This window comes from Lissotriton vulgaris, chromosome 1_1 (genome assembly GCF_964263255.1).
Source record: "Lissotriton vulgaris chromosome 1_1, aLisVul1.2, whole genome shotgun sequence".
Classification (NCBI taxonomy): domain Eukaryota; kingdom Metazoa; phylum Chordata; class Amphibia; order Caudata; family Salamandridae; genus Lissotriton; species Lissotriton vulgaris.
The window spans coordinates 345382499-345398807 of NC_141685.1; the positions used below are offsets into that span (position 1 = coordinate 345382499).

Here is a 16309-nt window from a genome sequence, read left to right on the forward strand (position 1 = left end):
TATGCTATAGTTGGATCAGGTAATTATAACTACTGAATGTTTATGGCTTTGTATGGATAAAATGTAAACCTTATATAAAACCCTGTAACATTTTCCTTTAAAAAAAATACATTTCTACTTTTTTACATTTTATTTCCTTGATATACTACTGCAGATTGGGATTCATGGTATGTCTCTCCAATGGTTAGCTGACTTCCTGTCAAACAGTACCCAAACTGTAATTCTGGATCCTTACAAGTTGAGAACTAGATCACTCAACTATGGGGTCCGCCAGGGGTCCTGTATCAGCCCTATGCTTTTTTATATTTATATGGCCCCACTGACTAAATTAAGAGAAGCCTAGGACAAGGGCGGGACCGTTTGTTGCCGTTCATGGCTTGGTAAGGCTGGGCTGGGCCACCTCTCTTGGATTTCCTTTTGCACTCTTGCAGGTTGTTTCACTGTTTAACCGCCTTTTGTATAATTTTTATCTGGTGCTAAATGGGCGTTGTAGACGCATAGTAATAGTTGTGAAAGGAGCTTCATCTCTCAGTGCATCGCATTGTGCTAGACATAGTGTGGTTTTTACTAGCGCTAGCAGTTTATATGGTATCTGATTTTGTACTATCTATCTTCTTACTGAAAAATCCTAAGAATGGTGAAGCGTAACCCTGCAATACCTGCTCCTGTCCCCAGCAAAAAGCGGCTGTTAATCTCCAGCTTCCCAGCCTGACAGCAATAGATCATATACTGCAAAAAACCATTGGGGTTGTGGCTAATGCCATAGAAAATACAGAACGCCGCCTTTTGCTCCCTGCGGGTTCTCTTCCCCGCCTGCCTTCTTCTAATATATCAATATTCACCGTTAACTCCCAGGACTCAATATTGACACCATCTTCTGTTGCTCTCCCAGGGGCTTGCCATGTTCCAACAATTCAGGATATAGCGCCTACGATGAGCAATATATCCTCGGAGATTCCACCCTTACCTTTACCTGATAGGTTATCTTAGACTCCCACTACCTTCCAATCCCAGGTAGATGCTCCTACAGGTAACGGGTATTGTGAAACACCACTAAGCTCGAATTCCGACTCTGAATTGCAGCAAAGTTCAAGTAGCAATAGCGCGCATGTAACTACCAGAGGGCAGCTGGCCAGGCGCGAGTCTGAACTCGCTACTAAGGAGCGACCAACTGCACAAAACAATAAGGGGAATGTAGGTGGCATCAGGAAAAAGAAAGTGGCAGCTAAACATAAAACATTAAAGGGGAGGAATGCTAATAGCTATGTATCCGATGCTGCAACAACCCCAGCTGAAAATAGAGGTCCATCAACTAGTGAATGTTTTTGGGAAAGGATGGAGGCTCTCTCGGAGAAACCTTCTAATATCTCAGCAGACTGTGGACCTGCTATTATTGTTATTATCCCGCTGTCTAGTACTAGCACGAATCCCTAGAGCTCATCAGGTCTGCCAAAAGGAAATCCCTCTCATTGCTCAGATCGAACAAATTGTGAAGTCCCTCATATTGCCGGTACTTGAGAGAGTAAAAGCTTTATCAAAAAGGCTTGATAGTTTCGAACAAGGGACCCTTGATAACTTCTTTTCCGTAAAGGCATTAATCAAGCTACATTCCAAAAATAGCCTCATTACAGCTGAACAGAAGTTGAGAGATTCTCTACAGATAAACCAAAAAGGCTCTATTGGGCAGTCGAGTGGAAAAAAATCTCCCAGTGTGTAATGGCTGGATTTTCTGAGTAGGTGGGATCAGCCCCCAGGGGCCCCTCCAACCCAGCCAGAACGTACTCACCTTCCCTCCCCAGGACCACCTATATCCAGGCACCTGGTACCTACCTGAGGATGGGGAACTCGCAATATACAAGCTCATATTATTAAAAACACCACTAAATCTATAGGGATACTAAGAATACTCACTGATTACTAGGGATATCCATACCCTACACCACTCTTATTCACATCAGTTGGTCTCGCGGCCACCCTGACCCAGACCGTTCTACCCTAGGGCAGATCTGACACACAATCCGGTGTGTCTACACATGGGCCTGCAGAACCCAATGCTCCCTTTTCCAAACTGTTCGCAATCTGGTGAAACTAAGCGCCAGTATCCTCCCTGGCGTTCTCACTTATTCAAGCCACAATCCGGTGGGTATTAGCACTGGTCTCCCACCCAGTGTTGTCACTAACGCCGCATATCAACGACGACCACATTCCTATGAACACCTATACATATATATATATATATTGGGAAGTCTCTTCACTAAGGGTCTGCTACTACAATATTAGGAGTTAGCCAATTAATATCGTGTGCTCCCTATTCTTGGCATCAAAAGTCCACTCACTCCCTATTTATGTGATCACCACTTACCTGATTGGGATTACTCATCCATTCACGTGCCTAGCAAACACCTAGGAGCTTTGTTCACCTGGATTGAACAAGAATACAAGGGGACACGTGCCAGTTTTCTACAAACTGGGGGTTGTTTTATTACAGCAATATAAACATTTACACAGATCAACACAGGCTATAGGTAGAACACACCGCTTGAAAGAGAAAAGATTAGACATAAAGTGTAAGTGTAGCTAATGTGATGAAAACAATATCACCTGATTAGTGTGAAGTCTTGTTCTAGCTGTCATCTGGGTTCCTCTCTCGTCTGTGCCTTGGCTCATCTCAGACTCTCTCTCTCTCCTGCACTCTTGGGTACACCTCTGCGCTGATCACTCTGTCTCTGGACTCCTCTCCCCCACACGAACTGTCTCTCCACCTTCCGTCTTCAATCTTAATGGTTCCTGCCGCTCTGATCACCGTTCATTCCACTAGCTTATTCACTCTGTCTCTGCGCCAATGTCCAATTAACTCCATCTGCTCCCATAGGTTAGTCCACGAGCTCTCCTCTATCTCTTTTAAAAGGCATTACTTCAAACTCCAGCTATTCACACCTCCTCCTGATAAGCAACTGCTTCTGACTGCTTCCTTCAGTTCCAGTTCACTCTTCAACTCAGCTCTTCTCCAGATTGAACCCTCTCTCTCTCTCTGCCAACTCCACTCCACTGCTCGACTCTCTGCTGGACTCTCTGGCTGACTCTCTCCTCGACTCTCTGCTTGACTCTCTCCTCGACTGCTTCCTGCTTGACTGACTGACTCCGCCTCTGCACTTCACAAATATAGAATGCTGTTTCCTCATGGAAAGTTCCAGCCATCAGCCCGCCGCTCACCAGGCCTCTGCATCACCTCGCATCAAGGACACACACCCAGCCGGCCGGCCTTTTGTTGTGTCTTCTACACAGAGAATAATACAGCCTACCGATAAGGGCTGGCCCAGACCGGTTCTCTCCAAGTGAAAAACAGCCTTAACTATAAACATTGCCTTTGCCCTGAAAAGCCTCTCAGCTTTCATCAAGATGGAGTCCCTCTAGCTCTAGGCCTGTAGGCCTGAAAGGGGTGAAATGCTCCTTAGCTCTGTCAGAATACCTACATAAACCATACCAATATGTCTAATATGTCAAAGCCAATAGGCAATAGACAGGTTAAAGTCAAGAATAAAGGCATATTAAGCAGCTATCCTCTTCTAGATCTGGAAAAAAGGGCTTAAAAGGGCCAACACAGGCTAAGAATACCTATACTAGATGCGAGCAAGACTAATTATCTATATCACTGCTAAATAAAGCCAAAAACTCTGCCATTACATTGCACCCTAGATCCTTATCTAGCGAGCATCTTATAAACAACAACAACCATCTAAACAAACATCAACATAATCTATCCAACATAGGCTAAGAATACCTATCCTAGATGTGAGCAAGATTAAGATCTATATCACTGCTAAATATCTCTGCCATCCACCCTTAGATCCTTATCTTGCGAACATCTTACAAACAATAACATCTAGATAAACAAACATCAACACAATCTATCAACAAATCAAAACCTAAAAAACTCCCTAAAAACAATGACAACTCAAGAAAATTCCACCTGAAACTCAATTGTAGGAAATAGAAACCTAAAAACAAATCAAAGCACCCTTGACTTGAATGCTGAAACATATCTGAGATTGGATCTGATAACAACAGAAACTAACCAAAGCATCCTCAAACTAAATGTGCCTCAACTTCTAATGATAACTGGTGAAATCTAGTGATGTAGGGACTTATGTGTTGAATGAAAACAGCAAGGGGCCTAAATGGGGCCTACTTCGGACAACTTAAGGCTAAATGAGGCCTACCTACTATTGTCAACTTAAGAACTAAATGTGTTTCAACTCCTAATGAGAAAACAAGAAAGGGCCTAAATGAGCCCTACATACTATAGGCAACTTAAGCTAATGATGACTCATGAAACTATTAGTGTAGGGGCTTGTTTGTGGGATGAAAATAACAATAGGCCTAAATGAGGCCTACCTGCTGACATTTGTCAATTTAAAGTGAAATCTGAGAAATACAGTTGCAAGGTCTGGGCAAACATTAATACATAATCATACTAAAAGACACACCACCCAGAACAATCCAAATTTTAAGGTAACCACCCTTTGATCAATCAAGGTGAAAATGTCACCACCATTCAAAAAAAAGTCCTTCATTGAAATCACGCAAAAACTGTTTTGAAGAAAACAGAAAAACTATAATAGGTGACATGTTTTTTCGCTTTAAAAGTGGGACCTGCTTGTCCAAGGGATCATGCATCACATTCTTTTATAATACTGTTACAAATAAAACATGTTTCAGTTTTTTGTTTTTTTTAAAAGTGGGGCCTGCTCGTAGTGATGTCAAGAAAAAAATTGCAGGCCAAGCCATAATGTCCAAATTCTTCAGTGTAGGCCACCACCCTGCATCCTCGGTATCCGGACACTTCCTCCAATGCGGCCATCCATCACCCTTCCGGTCTGGTCTGGTCTTGTCTGGTTCCATCATCCAAAAACAATAAACTAAAATAAAAACATGAAAGTAAAAAGCTAAAACAAAAAAGTGGAAGGGGGGAGGGACCCACGCACAACCACAACTGCAGCAATCCTAGGAACAAGAGAACAAGTATCATTATTCTTGTAAAATAAAATTTTCCATTTAAAAAGCACCCCGGGTGCCTTTCATTATTGAAAAGAAAATATCCTAATTAATTAAAAACATTCAAAATTTAACTTTTAATACATTTTTGCAGGGCCTAACATACCCTAATCCTTACTAAGCCAGTCCCACCCTTCAGGGCAGGAGCCATGCTACAGTGGGAAGCTACTTTAAACACTGCAATATGATGAGCCTCTCTAAACCAACCCCTCCCTTCAGAGCAGGAGCCAGGCTACAGTGTGAAAAAAAAAAAAATTGGATTACCGCCAAATGATGAGCTCACAGCATCAGCAGGGCACTGCAAGCCTCCCATTTCCCTGATCAGAGAGGCCCGCCCAGGCTCACTACGACTAACTAACACCAAGGGAAGAGCCAGGTCACCCCGCCCTTAAATAAACAAGCCGTTCGCGGAAGAAAATTGAACTGTAGCCAATCATAACAAACTGGGACGTGATCGAAACTTGCAGAATGAAGGCACAAACCAGCTGGTCTGCCAAGGTCGAAAAACAAATTTCTCATGCCTTATTTTCTAACTAACGGAAGCTAGAATTTAACAAAAAACAATTCTGTTACAGTGTACTGCCAATTAAAAAAGCTCCAGTTTTGAAAAAGACTTTTGTCCAACTAATTCAGCTAAAGGCAAGACACTTAAAATATGGGCACTTATTTAGAAAGGGGCAACTACCTTTGGCACACAAAATTATACATTCTGCATTTGGGAAAAAAACGAAGTAACATGGTCCATTTGTCAAAGAGAAATAATTTGTAAAACAACATAAAATGCAGATACATTTCAACATTGTATTTAATTTAATATTTTGCTGACACATTTATAAAAGCATACATTTTAATTTACATTTGGGAAAATAATAATGTTACATTTTAACATTTTTCCTTTCAAAGGCACATGGTTGCCTTTCACTAATTAAAAGCACATGTCACCATGCACAGTCGGGCAAGATTTATTAGTCTCAAACCAACACATTCCTGTCTAGATGGAAACCCCTCACAGAAATAATTAATGAAAACAGCTCCGTAGCGTGCACTCTAACGGGCTATCTTTTTAACATTTCAATCATTTTAAAAGAACACAGCTTTCCCCATAATCAGACTGGTCGATTTATAACCACATCAGTTCCAAGGTGAACCCACACAAATTCGTAGACGCATTTCAAAAGGAATGAGAAATGAACAGAACCCTTCACAAAACACAAGATGTTACCTTCCCGTCAAGAAACTGACAAAGCACGTAGGCAGACCAAGGAACCAAACAAAAAGTGAAAATCAAACCATCAAATAATCCTTAAAATAATTCACTGACTTTTATAGTCAGGTCAGATAACCATGCATGTTGACAGCATGTAAAAAAATAAAGACTGCCATCTCAACTCAAGATATTAACCCTTTGGCAGCTCAAGCAGAATCATTTCCCAACGTCCGTTTATACATGGGAAAATCATTAGCACATTTCTTCACGTTTACAGATGACACGTACACATATTTTCAAAACGTTATCCCCAAGCACCCGAGAGAGATCCAGCTCTCTCCTGCCAAACGTAATGATAACATGCCCTGTCCAAGCCATGACCACATGGCGCTATTCACAAGCCATATTTACAAGACAAGCTTTTCAGAAACAACATTTCCAAGGCGCAATGCACAAGGAACACAGCAGATCAACATGAGAACATGCACCTCACAAGCCACAATAATATGGCGCTATTCACAAGTCATATTTACAAGGAGCTATATTCAAAGAACTCCACAGATCATAGAACAATGAACACATTTCACATTGCACAGCATAAGCAGATGCAGCAAGCAATTGAATGGGCAATTTAAAAGCATTTTTTACACACATTTATACAATTGGACCATCACAAAGATGTAACTGGCTTTCTCATGTAATCCCATCCTTCAACTCTGACAGTTTAAACACCAAGATGAAAACCATTCCTTCCACCCTGAATAAACCAAATGCCATGATGTAATGCAATCTCCTCACGCTGCAACTGTTCAAGCCCTTATGTCTAACAAGCTACATAAACTGCAACATTACGCCAGATGGAACCAGCGTTCAGGGCACTCCCTCAGAACACATGGGCAACTCTCTAAGCACATGGCCAGGCACACAGGCTTCGTAAGATGACGACTACGCCAGATGTAATGTCTGGCGCTCAGGGCACTCCCACACAACACATGGGAAACAATCTAAGCACATGGCCAGGTACACAGGCTTCGTAAGATGACGACTACGCCAGATGTAATGTCTGGCGCTCAGGGCACTCCCACACAACACATGGGAAACTATCCAAGCACATGGCCAGGCACACAGGTTTCGTAAACTGTTCGACTACGCCAGATGTAATGTCTGGATTTTCTGAGTAGGTGGGATCAGCCCCCAGGGGCCCCTCCAACCCAGCCAGAACGTACTCACCTTCCCTCCCCAGGACCACCTATATCCAGGCACCTGGTACCTACCTGAGGATGGGGAACTCGCAATATACAAGCTCATATTATTAAAAACACCACTAAATCTATAGGGATACTAAGAATACTCACTGATTACTAGGGATATCCATACCCTACACCACTCTTATTCACATCAGTTGGTCTCGCGGCCACCCTGACCCAGACCGTTCTACCCTAGGGCAGATCTGACACACAATCCGGTGTGTCTACACATGGGCCTGCAGAACCCAATGCTCCCTTTTCCAAACTGTTCGCAATCTGGCGAAACTAAGCGCCAGTATCCTCCCTGGCGTTCTCACTTATTCAAGCCACAATCCGGTGGGTATTAGCACTGGTCTCCCACCCAGTGTTGTCACTAACGCCGCATATCAACGACGACCACATTCCTATGAACACCTATACATATATATATATATATTGGGAAGTCTCTTCACTAAGGGTCTGCTACTACAATATTAGGAGTTAGCCAATTAATATCGTGTGCTCCCTATTCTTGGCATCAAAAGTCCACTCACTCCCTATTTATGTGATCACCACTTACCTGATTGGGATTACTCATCCATTCACGTGCCTAGCAAACACCTAGGAGCTTTGTTCACCTGGATTGAACAAGAATACAAGGGGACACGTGCCAGTTTTCTACAAACTGGGGGTTGTTTTATTACAGCAATATAAACATTTACACAGATCAACACAGGCTATAGGTAGAACACACCGCTTGAAAGAGAAAAGATTAGACATAAAGTGTAAGTGTAGCTAATGTGATGAAAACAATATCACCTGATTAGTGTGAAGTCTTGTTCTAGCTGTCATCTGGGTTCCTCTCTCGTCTGTGCCTTGGCTCATCTCAGACTCTCTCTCTCTCCTGCACTCTTGGGTACACCTCTGCGCTGATCACTCTGTCTCTGGACTCCTCTCCCCCACACGAACTGTCTCTCCACCTTCCGTCTTCAATCTTAATGGTTCCTGCCGCTCTGATCACCGTTCATTCCACTAGCTTATTCACTCTGTCTCTGCGCCAATGTCCAATTAACTCCATCTGCTCCCATAGGTTAGTCCACGAGCTCTCCTCTATCTCTTTTAAAAGGCATTACTTCAAACTCCAGCTATTCACACCTCCTCCTGATAAGCAACTGCTTCTGACTGCTTCCTTCAGTTCCAGTTCACTCTTCAACTCAGCTCTTCTCCAGATTGAACCCTCTCTCTCTCTCTGCCAACTCCACTCCACTGCTCGACTCTCTGCTGGACTCTCTGGCTGACTCTCTCCTCGACTCTCTGCTTGACTCTCTCCTCGACTGCTTCCTGCTTGACTGACTGACTCCGCCTCTGCACTTCACAAATATAGAATGCTGTTTCCTCATGGAAAGTTCCAGCCATCAGCCCGCCGCTCACCAGGCCTCTGCATCACCTCGCATCAAGGACACACACCCAGCCGGCCGGCCTTTTGTTGTGTCTTCTACACAGAGAATAATACAGCCTACCGATAAGGGCTGGCCCAGACCGGTTCTCTCCAAGTGAAAAACAGCCTTAACTATAAACATTGCCTTTGCCCTGAAAAGCCTCTCAGCTTTCATCAAGATGGAGTCCCTCTAGCTCTAGGCCTGTAGGCCTGAAAGGGGTGAAATGCTCCTTAGCTCTGTCAGAATACCTACATAAACCATACCAATATGTCTAATATGTCAAAGCCAATAGGCAATAGACAGGTTAAAGTCAAGAATAAAGGCATATTAAGCAGCTATCCTCTTCTAGATCTGGAAAAAAGGGCTTAAAAGGGCCAACACAGGCTAAGAATACCTATACTAGATGCGAGCAAGACTAATGATCTATATCACTGCTAAATAAAGCCAAAAACTCTGCCATTACATTGCACCCTAGATCCTTATCTAGCGAGCATCTTATAAACAACAACAACCATCTAAACAAACATCAACATAATCTATCCAACATAGGCTAAGAATACCTATCCTAGATGTGAGCAAGATTAAGATCTATATCACTGCTAAATATCTCTGCCATCCACCCTTAGATCCTTATCTTGCGAACATCTTACAAACAATAACATCTAGATAAACAAACATCAACACAATCTATCAACAAATCAAAACCTAAAAAACTCCCTAAAAACAATGACAACTCAAGAAAATTCCACCTGAAACTCAATTGTAGGAAATAGAAACCTAAAAACAAATCAAAGCACCCTTGACTTGAATGCTGAAACATATCTGAGATTGGATCTGATAACAACAGAAACTAACCAAAGCATCCTCAAACTAAATGTGCCTCAACTTCTAATGATAACTGGTGAAATCTAGTGATGTAGGGACTTATGTGTTGAATGAAAACAGCAAGGGGCCTAAATGGGGCCTACTTCGGACAACTTAAGGCTAAATGAGGCCTACCTACTATTGTCAACTTAAGAACTAAATGTGTTTCAACTCCTAATGAGAAAACAAGAAAGGGCCTAAATGAGCCCTACATACTATAGGCAACTTAAGCTAATGATGACTCATGAAACTATTAGTGTAGGGGCTTGTTTGTGGGATGAAAATAACAATAGGCCTAAATGAGGCCTACCTGCTGACATTTGTCAATTTAAAGTGAAATCTGAGAAATACAGTTGCAAGGTCTGGGCAAACATTAATACATAATCATACTAAAAGACACACCACCCAGAACAATCCAAATTTTAAGGTAACCACCCTTTGATCAATCAAGGTGAAAATGTCACCACCATTCAAAAAAAAGTCCTTCATTGAAATCACGCAAAAACTGTTTTGAAGAAAACAGAAAAACTATAATAGGTGACATGTTTTTTCGCTTTAAAAGTGGGACCTGCTTGTCCAAGGGATCATGCATCACATTCTTTTATAATACTGTTACAAATAAAACATGTTTCAGTTTTTTGTTTTTTTTAAAAGTGGGGCCTGCTCGTAGTGATGTCAAGAAAAAAATTGCAGGCCAAGCCATAATGTCCAAATTCTTCAGTGTAGGCCACCACCCTGCATCCTCGGTATCCGGACACTTCCTCCAATGCGGCCATCCATCACCCTTCCGGTCTGGTCTGGTCTTGTCTGGTTCCATCATCCAAAAACAATAAACTAAAATAAAAACATGAAAGTAAAAAGCTAAAACAAAAAAGTGGAAGGGGGGAGGGACCCACGCACAACCACAACTGCAGCAATCCTAGGAACAAGAGAACAAGTATCATTATTCTTGTAAAATAAAATTTTCCATTTAAAAAGCACCCCGGGTGCCTTTCATTATTGAAAAGAAAATATCCTAATTAATTAAAAACATTCAAAATTTAACTTTTAATACATTTTTGCAGGGCCTAACATACCCTAATCCTTACTAAGCCAGTCCCACCCTTCAGGGCAGGAGCCATGCTACAGTGGGAAGCTACTTTAAACACTGCAATATGATGAGCCTCTCTAAACCAACCCCTCCCTTCAGAGCAGGAGCCAGGCTACAGTGTGAAAAAAAAAAAAATTGGATTACCGCCAAATGATGAGCTCACAGCATCAGCAGGGCACTGCAAGCCTCCCATTTCCCTGATCAGAGAGGCCCGCCCAGGCTCACTATGACTAACTAACACCAAGGGAAGAGCCAGGTCACCCCGCCCTTAAATAAACAAGCCGTTCGCGGAAGAAAATTGAACTGTAGCCAATCATAACAAACTGGGACGTGATCGAAACTTGCAGAATGAAGGCACAAACCAGCTGGTCTGCCAAGGTCGAAAAACAAATTTCTCATGCCTTATTTTCTAACTAACGGAAGCTAGAATTTAACAAAAAACAATTCTGTTACAGTGTACTGCCAATTAAAAAAGCTCCAGTTTTGAAAAAGACTTTTGTCCAACTAATTCAGCTAAAGGCAAGACACTTAAAATATGGGCACTTATTTAGAAAGGGGCAACTACCTTTGGCACACAAAATTATACATTCTGCATTTGGGAAAAAAACGAAGTAACATGGTCCATTTGTCAAAGAGAAATAATTTGTAAAACAACATAAAATGCAGATACATTTCAACATTGTATTTAATTTAATATTTTGCTGACACATTTATAAAAGCATACATTTTAATTTACATTTGGGAAAATAATAATGTTACATTTTAACATTTTTCCTTTCAAAGGCACATGGTTGCCTTTCACTAATTAAAAGCACATGTCACCATGCACAGTCGGGCAAGATTTATTAGTCTCAAACCAACACATTCCTGTCTAGATGGAAACCCCTCACAGAAATAATTAATGAAAACAGCTCCGTAGCGTGCACTCTAACGGGCTATCTTTTTAACATTTCAATCATTTTAAAAGAACACAGCTTTCCCCATAATCAGACTGGTCGATTTATAACCACATCAGTTCCAAGGTGAACCCACACAAATTCGTAGACGCATTTCAAAAGGAATGAGAAATGAACAGAACCCTTCACAAAACACAAGATGTTACCTTCCCGTCAAGAAACTGACAAAGCACGTAGGCAGACCAAGGAACCAAACAAAAAGTGAAAATCAAACCATCAAATAATCCTTAAAATAATTCACTGACTTTTATAGTCAGGTCAGATAACCATGCATGTTGACAGCATGTAAAAAAATAAAGACTGCCATCTCAACTCAAGATATTAACCCTTTGGCAGCTCAAGCAGAATCATTTCCCAACGTCCGTTTATACATGGGAAAATCATTAGCACATTTCTTCACGTTTACAGATGACACGTACACATATTTTCAAAACGTTATCCCCAAGCACCCGAGAGAGATCCAGCTCTCTCCTGCCAAACGTAATGATAACATGCCCTGTCCAAGCCATGACCACATGGCGCTATTCACAAGCCATATTTACAAGACAAGCTTTTCAGAAACAACATTTCCAAGGCGCAATGCACAAGGAACACAGCAGATCAACATGAGAACATGCACCTCACAAGCCACAATAATATGGCGCTATTCACAAGTCATATTTACAAGGAGCTATATTCAAAGAACTCCACAGATCATAGAACAATGAACACATTTCACATTGCACAGCATAAGCAGATGCAGCAAGCAATTGAATGGGCAATTTAAAAGCATTTTTTACACACATTTATACAATTGGACCATCACAAAGATGTAACTGGCTTTCTCATGTAATGCCATCCTTCAACTCTGACAGTTTAAACACCAAGATGAAAACCATTCCTTCCACCCTGAATAAACCAAATGCCATGATGTAATGCAATCTCCTCACGCTGCAACTGTTCAAGCCCTTATGTCTAACAAGCTACATAAACTGCAACATTACGCCAGATGGAACCAGCGTTCAGGGCACTCCCTCAGAACACATGGGCAACTCTCTAAGCACATGGCCAGGCACACAGGCTTCGTAAGATGACGACTACGCCAGATGTAATGTCTGGCGCTCAGGGCACTCCCACACAACACATGGGAAACAATCTAAGCACATGGCCAGGTACACAGGCTTCGTAAGATGACGACTACGCCAGATGTAATGTCTGGCGCTCAGGGCACTCCCACACAACACATGGGAAACTATCCAAGCACATGGCCAGGCACACAGGTTTCGTAAACTGTTCGACTACGCCAGATGTAATGTCTGGATTTTCTGAGTAGGTGGGATCAGCCCCCAGGGGCCCCTCCAACCCAGCCAGAACGTACTCACCTTCCCTCCCCAGGACCACCTATATCCAGGCACCTGGTACCTACCTGAGGATGGGGAACTCGCAATATACAAGCTCATATTATTAAAAACACCACTAAATCTATAGGGATACTAAGAATACTCACTGATTACTAGGGATATCCATACCCTACACCACTCTTATTCACATCAGTTGGTCTCGCGGCCACCCTGACCCAGACCGTTCTACCCTAGGGCAGATCTGACACACAATCCGGTGTGTCTACACATGGGCCTGCAGAACCCAATGCTCCCTTTTCCAAACTGTTCGCAATCTGGCGAAACTAAGCGCCAGTATCCTCCCTGGCGTTCTCACTTATTCAAGCCACAATCCGGTGGGTATTAGCACTGGTCTCCCACCCAGTGTTGTCACTAACGCCGCATATCAACGACGACCACATTCCTATGAACACCTATACATATATATATATATATTGGGAAGTCTCTTCACTAAGGGTCTGCTACTACAATATTAGGAGTTAGCCAATTAATATCGTGTGCTCCCTATTCTTGGCATCAAAAGTCCACTCACTCCCTATTTATGTGATCACCACTTACCTGATTGGGATTACTCATCCATTCACGTGCCTAGCAAACACCTAGGAGCTTTGTTCACCTGGATTGAACAAGAATACAAGGGGACACGTGCCAGTTTTCTACAAACTGGGGGTTGTTTTATTACAGCAATATAAACATTTACACAGATCAACACAGGCTATAGGTAGAACACACCGCTTGAAAGAGAAAAGATTAGACATAAAGTGTAAGTGTAGCTAATGTGATGAAAACAATATCACCTGATTAGTGTGAAGTCTTGTTCTAGCTGTCATCTGGGTTCCTCTCTCGTCTGTGCCTTGGCTCATCTCAGACTCTCTCTCTCTCCTGCACTCTTGGGTACACCTCTGCGCTGATCACTCTGTCTCTGGACTCCTCTCCCCCACACGAACTGTCTCTCCACCTTCCGTCTTCAATCTTAATGGTTCCTGCCGCTCTGATCACCGTTCATTTCACTAGCTTATTCACTCTGTCTCTGCGCCAATGTCCAATTAACTCCATCTGCTCCCATAGGTTAGTCCACGAGCTCTCCTCTATCTCTTTTAAAAGGCATTACTTCAAACTCCAGCTATTCACACCTCCTCCTGATAAGCAACTGCTTCTGACTGCTTCCTTCAGTTCCAGTTCACTCTTCAACTCAGCTCTTCTCCAGATTGAACCCTCTCTCTCTCTCTGCCAACTCCACTCCACTGCTCGACTCTCTGCTGGACTCTCTGGCTGACTCTCTCCTCGACTCTCTGCTTGACTCTCTCCTCGACTGCTTCCTGCTTGACTGACTGACTCCGCCTCTGCACTTCACAAATATAGAATGCTGTTTCCTCATGGAAAGTTCCAGCCATCAGCCCGCCGCTCACCAGGCCTCTGCATCACCTCGCATCAAGGACACACACCCAGCCGGCCGGCCTTTTGTTGTGTCTTCTACACAGAGAATAATACAGCCTACCGATAAGGGCTGGCCCAGACCGGTTCTCTCCAAGTGAAAAACAGCCTTAACTATAAACATTGCCTTTGCCCTGAAAAGCCTCTCAGCTTTCATCAAGATGGAGTCCCTCTAGCTCTAGGCCTGTAGGCCTGAAAGGGGTGAAATGCTCCTTAGCTCTGTCAGAATACCTACATAAACCATACCAATATGTCTAATATGTCAAAGCCAATAGGCAATAGACAGGTTAAAGTCAAGAATAAAGGCATATTAAGCAGCTATCCTCTTCTAGATCTGGAAAAAAGGGCTTAAAAGGGCCAACACAGGCTAAGAATACCTATACTAGATGCGAGCAAGACTAATGATCTATATCACTGCTAAATAAAGCCAAAAACTCTGCCATTACACAGTGACAGCTGCTAAAAAGGGTAGCAAACCAAGCAATCAACTAACAACCAAAGGGGAGAAGGGAAATAGTGCTAGTGCACCTATACAGAGTCAGATAGATAAAGATACTTCCAGCAATGTAGCGAAGCAAAGAAAAGATTTGCCTCCAAAAGCCTGATGCTTTAGATAGCACTGGCTTTAGTTCTACCCATATCGATCTGCCTCTCGCAAGCATGCCTTATGTAGTTGTTTTAACAGGAGTTCCTCGGCTACTGCTGGGCAAGTCAAAATCATATACTAAACTCAAAAACAAAGCTACATTTTGGCTAAATAACAATAGGCGACATCCAATAACAAGAGGAGCTTAGAGGGAAAGATTACGGGTATTAATGGGAAAGGCCCTCCACTCATCAATTACAATCCAAAAGAATTCCCAAAACCCGGGACTATAGTTAGTGTTTATCTAACAGGCATGCGACTTTAATCCGCCAAAATACTCAGAAAGTAGAATCTCGGAGAACACCCGATATTATTTCTGTATTAAGGTGTTCGTTGTCTCTAATGCCCTACTGTCCTAGAACAGACAACCTAGTCTGTCATTATTACTGTTTGTAGGGGGTTCCATATATTTTCAACTCGGCGCAACCAAAAAATGTCAGCCCTGCATAGGACCATACACAGACCCACACATACACCAAAGTAATAAAGGAAAAAACGTGTGGCGGAGAGGAAGGCACCTCAGGGGCGAACACCCTCGGGGCAATCTGGTCAGATGTTTACCAGAGACTTGGCCCCTTTCTCATCATAGGTGGCCATTCCTATTCCAGAGTTTAGTGGATAAGTGAGAAAAAAAGGTAAAGAAAAGGTGCAAAGCAAGGAGTTTTAGAGCGTGGCTCCTTGAACAAACAAAACAGAGTGAAAGATAAAATCAACAGCCACACCACTTGAACTACTTTTATTTATGAATACGGTGTGTGAAGTTGAAATAAAAAGGCTGGTAGCTTAAAGTTGCATACCACTACCTGTGACCAACATGTTTCACTGCCCAGAAACCTTTATGGCAAATTCATCAGGGTCAATACTCTGTTACTGCACCCACTTCCAACATCTTTTGAACAGGAAGCTGCCGAGTTGAAAAAATAAGAAATAAAATAAAACTAGAATCACGACCAGTTCATAATCTAGACATCCCAAATGATTGTACTTTTCATAGCAAAAATTATTCAATGTTA

At 42.5% G+C, this 16309-nt stretch overlaps 1 protein-coding gene across 1 annotated transcript in view; it reads left to right on the forward strand.

Moving 5' to 3' along the window:
- Positions 1 to 16309, forward strand: part of LOC147747155 (sodium/glucose cotransporter 4-like) — a 447273-nt gene that overhangs the window by 217336 nt on the left and 213628 nt on the right. The window lies entirely within an intron of this gene.